At 40.8% G+C, this 8,427-nt stretch overlaps 1 non-coding gene across 1 annotated transcript; it reads right to left on the bottom strand.

Moving 5' to 3' along the window:
* Window positions 1-6,821: 6,821 nt before the first annotated feature.
* Window positions 6,822-6,893, bottom strand: TRNAQ-UUG (transfer RNA glutamine (anticodon UUG)). Its single transcript has one exon. It is a non-coding gene; the product is annotated as a tRNA-Gln (tRNA).
* Window positions 6,894-8,427: the final 1,534 nt, after the last annotated feature.

Raw genomic sequence — 8,427 nt, 5'->3', positions numbered from 1 at the left:
GTAGTTACCTGGATCCACCTTCTTACCTTTCTTAAATATTAGTACCACATCGGCCATCCTTCAATCCTGTGGAACTACCCCTGTTACCAGAGAGTCTAATAATATGAGATTTTTCAATTACTGAGCTTAATTCCCTCAGTATCTGTGGATGACTACCATCTGGGCTGGGAGTTTTGTCAATGTAAATTTGCTCAGACGCAGGAATACTTCTTTTCATGTTAAACTAGTTATATCAGGTGGTGAACTTTGATTTTTGCCCTGTTGAAAGATCCCTGGAACAGACGGTTTGTTGGTGAACATGGATGAAAAGTGTCTGTTTAATATCTCAGCCTTTTCTTTGTCCTCTATAACTATCTTGTTGTTATAGTCTTTTAAGGGGCCGATAACATATGTTTTCTTCCTTTTGGCATTGATGTATTTATAAAAAAAATTGGGATTTATTTTAATGTCACTGGCGGTTTGTTTCTCTGTAGATAACTTTGCAGCTTGATTTCTTTTTTACATTTCTTATTTAGGTCTTTATACTCCTGAAATGCTATTTATGTATTCTCGGCCTTCAAAATTTTGAATGCCCTTTATTTTTGTTTTATCAAACTTTGTACTGATTTATTTATCCATAATGGTTTCTTTTTATTCCTGGACATTTTATTACCAGAGGGTATACATTTTCTGTTGGATTCTAGTAGTATTTTCTTAAACATGCCCCATTTATGTTCAGTATCCCCAGTTACCATGATATGGTCCCAGTCTACATGATCAAGCTCTTCCCTTAATTTGTTGAAATCAGCTTTCCTAAAGTGTCAGGTTTTTGCATTTCCTTTTATAAATGTTTTATTGAATATTACATTGAAACTTACCATATTATGGTCTCTGTTTCCCAAGTGCTCCCTGACCTGTAGATCTGAAATTGTATCTGGTCTATTTGACAGAACCAGATCCAGCAGATTACCTCCTCTGGTTGGTTCATCCACCAGCTGAGAGAGGTAATTGTCCTGAACTGTGTATAAGTACTTGCAGCTTTTAGCACAACTGGAAGATTCTATGTCCCATTGAAAATCTGGATAATTAAAATCCCCCATAATAAGGACCCCATTATTATTTGCACACTTTTTAATTTTTTGCAGCATCTCATCCTCTTCCTGTTCAGCTATATTAGGAAGCTTGTGACAAACTCCAATTAAAAGCTTTCCTTTATGGCCATCCCCATGTACATTTACCCACACTGACTCTACATTGTCGCTGCTTCCCCCAATATCATCAATGATGTCAGTGATTTACGATCCCTAATAATCACAGAGACCACCTGCTGTGATCTTTGGAGCGAACTGCCAACTGCTGCCCCCTATCATCCAGACAATTACACGATTTCCGACACCAATTCAAAAATATCTCCAGGAGCCGCACATTCCTCAACAACGAATCTGCAAATACACTAGTGCACGCCCTCATCATCTCCCGCCTCAACTAATGCAACCTCTTGCTCTGTGGCCTCCCCTCTAACACTCTCTCACCCCTAAAATCTATCCTAACTTCTGCTGTCCGACTAATCCACCTGTGCCCCCACTATTCCCTAGCGTCTCCTCTCTGTCAATCCCTTCTTTGGCTCCCCAATACCCAGAGACTCCAGTTCAAAACCCTAACCATGGCATACAAAGCCATCCACAACCTGTCTCCTCCATATATCTATGACCTAGTCTCCCAGTACTTACCTGCATGCAGCCTCCGTTCTTCACAAGATTTCTCACGTGCATCCCCCCCTACTATGGAACTCTCTACCCCAACACATCAAACTCTCACCTACCATGGATATATTCAAAAGGAACCTAAAGATCCACCTCTTCTGACAAGCCTACAACCTGCAGTGACCACCCGCTCCATCATACTGCTGCATGACTGGCGCTACCCTCACCTACTGTATCCTTGCCCATACCTTGTATATTGTAAGCCCTTGCGGGCAGGGTCCTTCCTTCTCCGGTACCAGGCATTGACTTGTATTGTTCAAAATTATTGTAATTGCTTGTGTTTTGTATACTCCTTTTACATGTAAATCACCATGGAATAGATGACGCTATAATAATAAATAATAATAATAATGATCAACCGAGGGGACCGCAGGCTGTTCTCAATTATTAGTTATCGGAAAGCTAACAGTGAGCATACACACCTCTGAATTCCAACACATGGATTATATGTATACACCCCCGTACCTTCACTGCTAACTTCACGATAACCAAGAAAGATTATTAGCTGCCACCACCAATCCATTTTCTGGCTGATTGGATGCCACATATGGTTTCGGGGAGAGGGACGATTACAGAACAAAAGAAACAAAACTATTACATTTTAAATTTAATTCAAAGGGAGGCAGTGTTTATGAAAAAATATACAAAACAATACAGCATATACAGTCACAGAAAAAAAAAGGGATTAACAGAAGAACTTACTATACACTATTTCAACTAAAGTCCCTATATCGCCTCCCCAGCTATCGCCGATCGTGTGCCTTGCCCTACTTTCCCTGGCGTAAGGCTATGGCTAGGGATGGAAGATGAGCACTAGTCAACCTCCACTAAAACTCTAAAGACAGCAAGGGTAGACAAAATAGGGGAAAATGGCTTAGCTTTAGATGAATTCCAATTTTGTGCACACGGCCTCAAGCAGCAGAGAGGACGAGGTACTGTTCCTGCTAAGCTTCACAAGTAGAAATAAATATAACCGGCGATGCCCTCTCAGACACACCAGGTATATACAGTGCCTACAAGTAGTATTCAACCCCCTGCAGATTTAACTGGTTTGATAAGATGCAAATAAGTTAGAGCCTTCAAACTGCAAACGAGAGTAGGATTTATGAACAGAAGCATAAATCTTACAAACCAAAAAGTTATGTTGCTCAGTTGAATTTTATTAAATTTTAAACATAAAAGTGTGGGTCAATTATTATACAACACCTATGTTTAATATTTTGTGGAATAACCCTTGTTTGCAATTACAGCTAATAATTGTCTTTTATAAGACCTGATCAGGCCGGCACAGGTCTGTGGAGTTATCTTGGCCCACTCCTCCATGCAGATCTTCTCCAAGTTATCTAGGTTCTTTGGGTGTCTCATGTGGACTTTATTCTTGAGCTCCTTCCACAAGTTTTCAATTGGGTTAAGGTCAGGAGACTGACTAGGCCACTCCAACACCTTGACTTTTTCCCTCTTGAACCAGGCCTTGGTTTTCTTGGCTGTGTGCTTTGGGTCATTGTCTTGTTGGAAGATGAAATTACGACCCATCTTAAGATCCTTGATGGAGGAGCGGAGGTTCTTGGCCAAAATATCCATGTAGGCCGTGCTATCCATCTTTCCATGGATGCGGACCAGATGGCCAGGCCCCTTGGCTGAAAAACAGCCCCACAGCATGATGCTGCCACCACCATGCTTGACTGTAGGGATGGTATTCTTGGGGTCGTATGCAGTGCCATCCAGTCTCCAAACGTCACGTGTGTGGTTGGCACCAAAGATCTCGATCTTGGTCTCATCAGACCATAGAACCTTGAACCAGTCTGTCTCAGAGTCCTCCAAGTGATCATGAGCAAACTGTAGACGAGCCTTGACATGACGCTTTGAAAGTAAAGGTACCTTACGGGCTCGTCTGGAACGGAGACCATTGCGGTGGAGTACGTTACTTATGGTATTGACTGAAACCAATGTCCCCACTGCCATGAGATCTTCCCGGAGCTCCTTCCTTGTTGTCCTTGAGTTAGCCTTGACTCTTCGGACAAGCCTGGCCTCGGCACGGGAGGACACTTTCAAAGGCTGTCCAGGCCGTGGAAGGCTAACAGTAGTTCCATAAGCCTTCCACTTATGGATGATGCTCCCAACAGTGGAGACAGGTAGGCCCAACTCCTTGGAAAGGGTTTTGTACCCCTTGCCAGCCTTGTGACCCTCCACGATCTTGTCTCTGATGGCCTTGGAATGCTCCTTTGTCTTTCCCATGTTGACCATGTCTGAGTGCTGTTCACAAGTTTGGGGAGGGTCTTAACTAGTCAGAAAAGGCTGGCAAAAGAGATCTTTAATCCACACATGTGAAGCTCATTATTCTTGGTGCCTGAACTACTTCTTAATACTTTAGGGGGACCAAACAGAATTCTTGTGGTTTGAGGGGTTGAATAATAAATGACACTTTGAATTAACTTATAACGTTTTAAAAAAACAAAACAAAAAAAAAACAATATTTGCTGCAGTGCATTTCCCACTTCCAGGCTGATCTACAGTACAAATGTCACAATGCCAAGTTAATTCCGCATGTGTCAACCAGCTAAATCTGCAGGGGGTTGAATACTACTTGTAGGCACTGTATACACCCAGGCCAGAGAGCAAATTAGCAAGAGAGAGGTAGTTGCTCGATCCTAAATACAGCCTCCTATCTAAGCAGCAGTCTGCAATGCCAAACGTGAGGATCTCCTGCAACCCACTGCAGGGCGACTGTCCGTCACCTCTGACACATCCGTGACAGAGTGTGATATACTCCCTTTGATCCTTAACAAGAGATTTCCTATCTATTAAAGTTTTGCACTCTTTATCTCTATACAATTCATTCACATCTTCATTCAGTCCCTTGCCCATATGTTAAACTGTGTCTATGCGTTAACACATGTCTTTATGGCTGTCCAAGTCTCAATTATCTGCCAATTGTACAGATTTTTATCCTAAGAGAACTCTTGCATATTAATTAATCCGGTTAGCTGAGATCCTCAGCTTTCTTTTCAAATGACAGAGGGAAAAAGGAGGGAGGGTGTGAATGACTTCAGAGATTTTTAATATTTTCTACGACACATATTTCTACGACAAATTGAGTACAGGTTTTTAGTTGGATCTTATGAAAATATACCCCCCCCACACCTTTTTTATCTTTCCTTTATAAATGTAGTATATCCCTCCATGTTTGTCACTCAGTCATGGGTAATGCCCACCACATCATATTCTATGACCGATATAAGAGCCTCTAGGTCATTTATTTTGTTTGCGAGACTTTTTGAATTTGCCAGCAGACATTTAATGACTTTATATATGTTCATACTTTTACATCCTTTCACTTTTTTCTAAATAATTTTTCTATAGTCGCTTGCACTGGAGGCATGGAGCTCGATTCACAATCTGGGACATCCAACAATTATTGTATTTATGCATTTGCATGCTGCCTGTAATTTAGGACCACACTTGACAATGCATCCTCTGGTTAATAGCCTTTGCTGTTGCTTTTAATGAAAGATGTTAGGTGTTTGAACACCAGGGATATCACATCTCAGGAAGAGAGAAGAATGAATTAATTTAATTTGAATTTAAGTATGTAGAGAACAGAGAAATGCTGGTCTGCCCCCCCCCCCGAGAAGGAGCTACGGAGCAGTAAAAAGACAGCAGGAAAAACTTCACACAGAGTGAGTGGAAGTCGGGACATTGCCCTGACCTCCCGGGATAGCAGGACAGCTCACCCACATCGGAACTGTCCCACTAGATTTGGAACAGTAGGGAGCTATGCAGAACGTGATATGAAAAGCAACACATATGAATTACCCTGAACAAAAAAAAATACATACAAAATAAAAACCTGATTTAAACAGTAGGTAATTTTCGGCTGAGACATTCCCTTTAAGCCATCCTACATAGAGACATACAGGTGCATCTCACTAAATTAGAATATCATCACAAAGTTAATTTATTTCAGTTCTTCAAAACAGAAAGTGAAACTCACATATTATATAGAGTCATTACAAACAGAGTGATCTATTTCAAGTGTTTATTTCAGTTAATGTTGATGAGTATTGCTTACAGCCAATGAAAACACAAAAGTCATTATCTTAGCAAATTAAAATTATTAACAAAAAACACCTGCAAAGTCTTTCTAAGCATTTAAAAAGGTCCCATAGTCTGTTTCAGTAGGCTCCACAATCATGGGGAAGACTGCTGACTTGACAGATGTCCAAAAGGCAGTCATTGACATACTCAACAAGGTCCAAGAGTTCCAATTTTCATTTGGAAATGAAGGTCCCAGAGACTGGAGGAAGAGTGGAGAGGCCAAAATCCAAGCTGCTTGAGGTCTAGTGTGAAGTTTCCATGATCAGTGATGGTTTGGGGAGCCATGTCATCTGCTGGTGTAGGTCAAAGACCAAAGTCAGCGCAGATGTCTACCAGGAAATTTTAGAGCACTTCATGCTTCGCTCTGCCATTTCATTCTCCAGCAGGACTTGGCACCTGTCCACACTGTCAAAAGTACCAATACCTGGCTTAAAAACAACAATATCATGGTGCTTGATTGGCCAGCAAACTCACCTGACCTTAACCCCATAGAGAATGTCTAGAGGAAGATGAGAGACACGAGACCCAACAATACAGATGAGCTGAAGGCTGCTATCAAAGAAACCTGGGCTTCAATAACACCTCAGCAGGGCCACAGGTTGATCACTGCCATGCTGCATTGATGCAGTAATTGATGCAAATGGAGCCCCGAACAAGTATTGAGGGCATTTACTGAACATACATTTCAGTAGGACAACATTTTTGATTTTAAAAACATTTTTAAAGCTGTTGTTATAAAGTATTCTAATTTACTGAGATAATGGCTCTTGTGTTTTCATTGGCTGTAAGCCGTAATCATCAACATTTACAGAAATAAACACTTGAAATAGATCACTCTGTTTGAAATGACTCTATATAATATGAGTTTCACTTTTTGTACTGAAGAACTGAAATAAATTAACTTTTTGATGATATTTGAATTTAGTAAGATGCACCTGTATTATAACCTAAGCCAAAGACACCAAGAAAGTCAACAAAAAATGTAGGTTCCACAGAGATTTGAACTCAGATTGCTGGATTCAAAGTCCAGAGTGCTAACCATTACACCATGGAACCTGCTTAGTAGCCAACACCTGACTCTCATATTTCATAAATGAACCAGAACCATACACACCTGTAATTAATAATAGTAATAATAATAATTAATAATAATTATTAAGTGGCAGGAAGATCCAATCTTCCCTTCTGATGTGAATAGAAATTGACAATCGGTATAGTCAAGAAAATATAAATAAAAAAAAAAAATGAGTTCCTCCAAAATGTGTTGGATTCAAACCTTTAACGATGACAAGTTTACTTACATATATAACACCAATCCACCTTAAAGACATTATCATATTGAGGAAAGTTTGATGTTTTCTGGTGAAAGGAGAGAGAGAAAAAGTAGAGAAAGGACGTGATCTCACTTATGCCAAAATCGGACATCAATGTTTCCAGCCCGCATTGCACACTTACAGTACATCACAATCCACATCAACGTCCCCATCAATATCAATTAGTAGGAAAAATAACATTTTTAAAAATTAAAGCAACTGTTATTCTTTAACAATTGATGACTTATCTGTGGGATAAGTCAGCAATATGAGCTGGATGGCGGTCCAACACTAGAGATGAGCGGTGTTCGACTAGAACTGTTCGCCAATCTCAAATTTGAGCTGTTTTGGGCGGTGTTCGAGTTGTTCGACGAACCCGAACGATTTGCAAAAAAATCGGCTGTTCGAGGTTATGTTCGATAACTGTTCGTGCACCAAAAGTGTGTCCTGCATGTCTGGCGCTATTTAGAGCACCAATCATGCAGGGATTGTCTGCCACTCACTGTAATGCCACAGCCATGGTGGTTGTGGCATTACAGTGATTGCCCAAATCGATGGGAACAGTGCCCACAGTGAAACATGAAAAGCCGGCAATTCATCAGCGGCATACACCGGTACCCGTCAATTTAGAACCGAAAGAATAGAGCTTCACACATAGATTAGATAGATAGAAACATGTCAGTCACATATATATGAAGTACAGTGACAGTGTTGCTTACTGTACTTGTCATTTAGTGTAAAGGATTTATCAAAAAAAATAATAGTGTTTTCATGCACCGTCTCTTTAAAAAAGCCGGCCGGCAATTCAGCATCTGTAACCGACAATTTATAACAGAAAGAATAGAGCATCACACATAGATTAGATAGATAGAAACATGACAGTCACATATATAATGAGTACAGTGACAGTGTTGGTTACTGTACTTGTCATTTAGTGTTAAAATAAAGGATTTATTTAAAAAAAAATTGGCGTGGGGTTCCCCGTAATTTTAGTCTCTAGCGGAGGTTAAGCAGACGGCTGGTGCAGATGTTTGAAGCCTGGGAAGGGGGTAATACCCACGGAGCTTCCCAGGCTACTAATATCAGCCCCCAGCGGAATACCTAGCCTTTACTAGCTATTAAAATGGGGGACCCCCCCAAAAAAATGACGTGGGGTCCCCCCTATTTTAATAGCTAGCAAAGGCTAGGCAGACAGCTGGGGGCTGATATTAATAGCCCAGGAAGGGTACCATGAATATTGGCCTCCTCCCAGGCTAAAAACACCAGCCGTCAGCCGC

The sequence above is a fragment of the Phyllobates terribilis genome, unplaced genomic scaffold (assembly GCF_046119375.1).
Source record: "Phyllobates terribilis strain yellow unplaced genomic scaffold, ASM4611937v1 Scaffold_11__3_contigs__length_659146591, whole genome shotgun sequence".
Taxonomy (NCBI): domain Eukaryota; kingdom Metazoa; phylum Chordata; class Amphibia; order Anura; family Dendrobatidae; genus Phyllobates; species Phyllobates terribilis.
The sequence above is the reverse complement of the archived record's forward strand: the minus strand, read 5'-3'. Positions and strand labels throughout refer to the sequence as shown.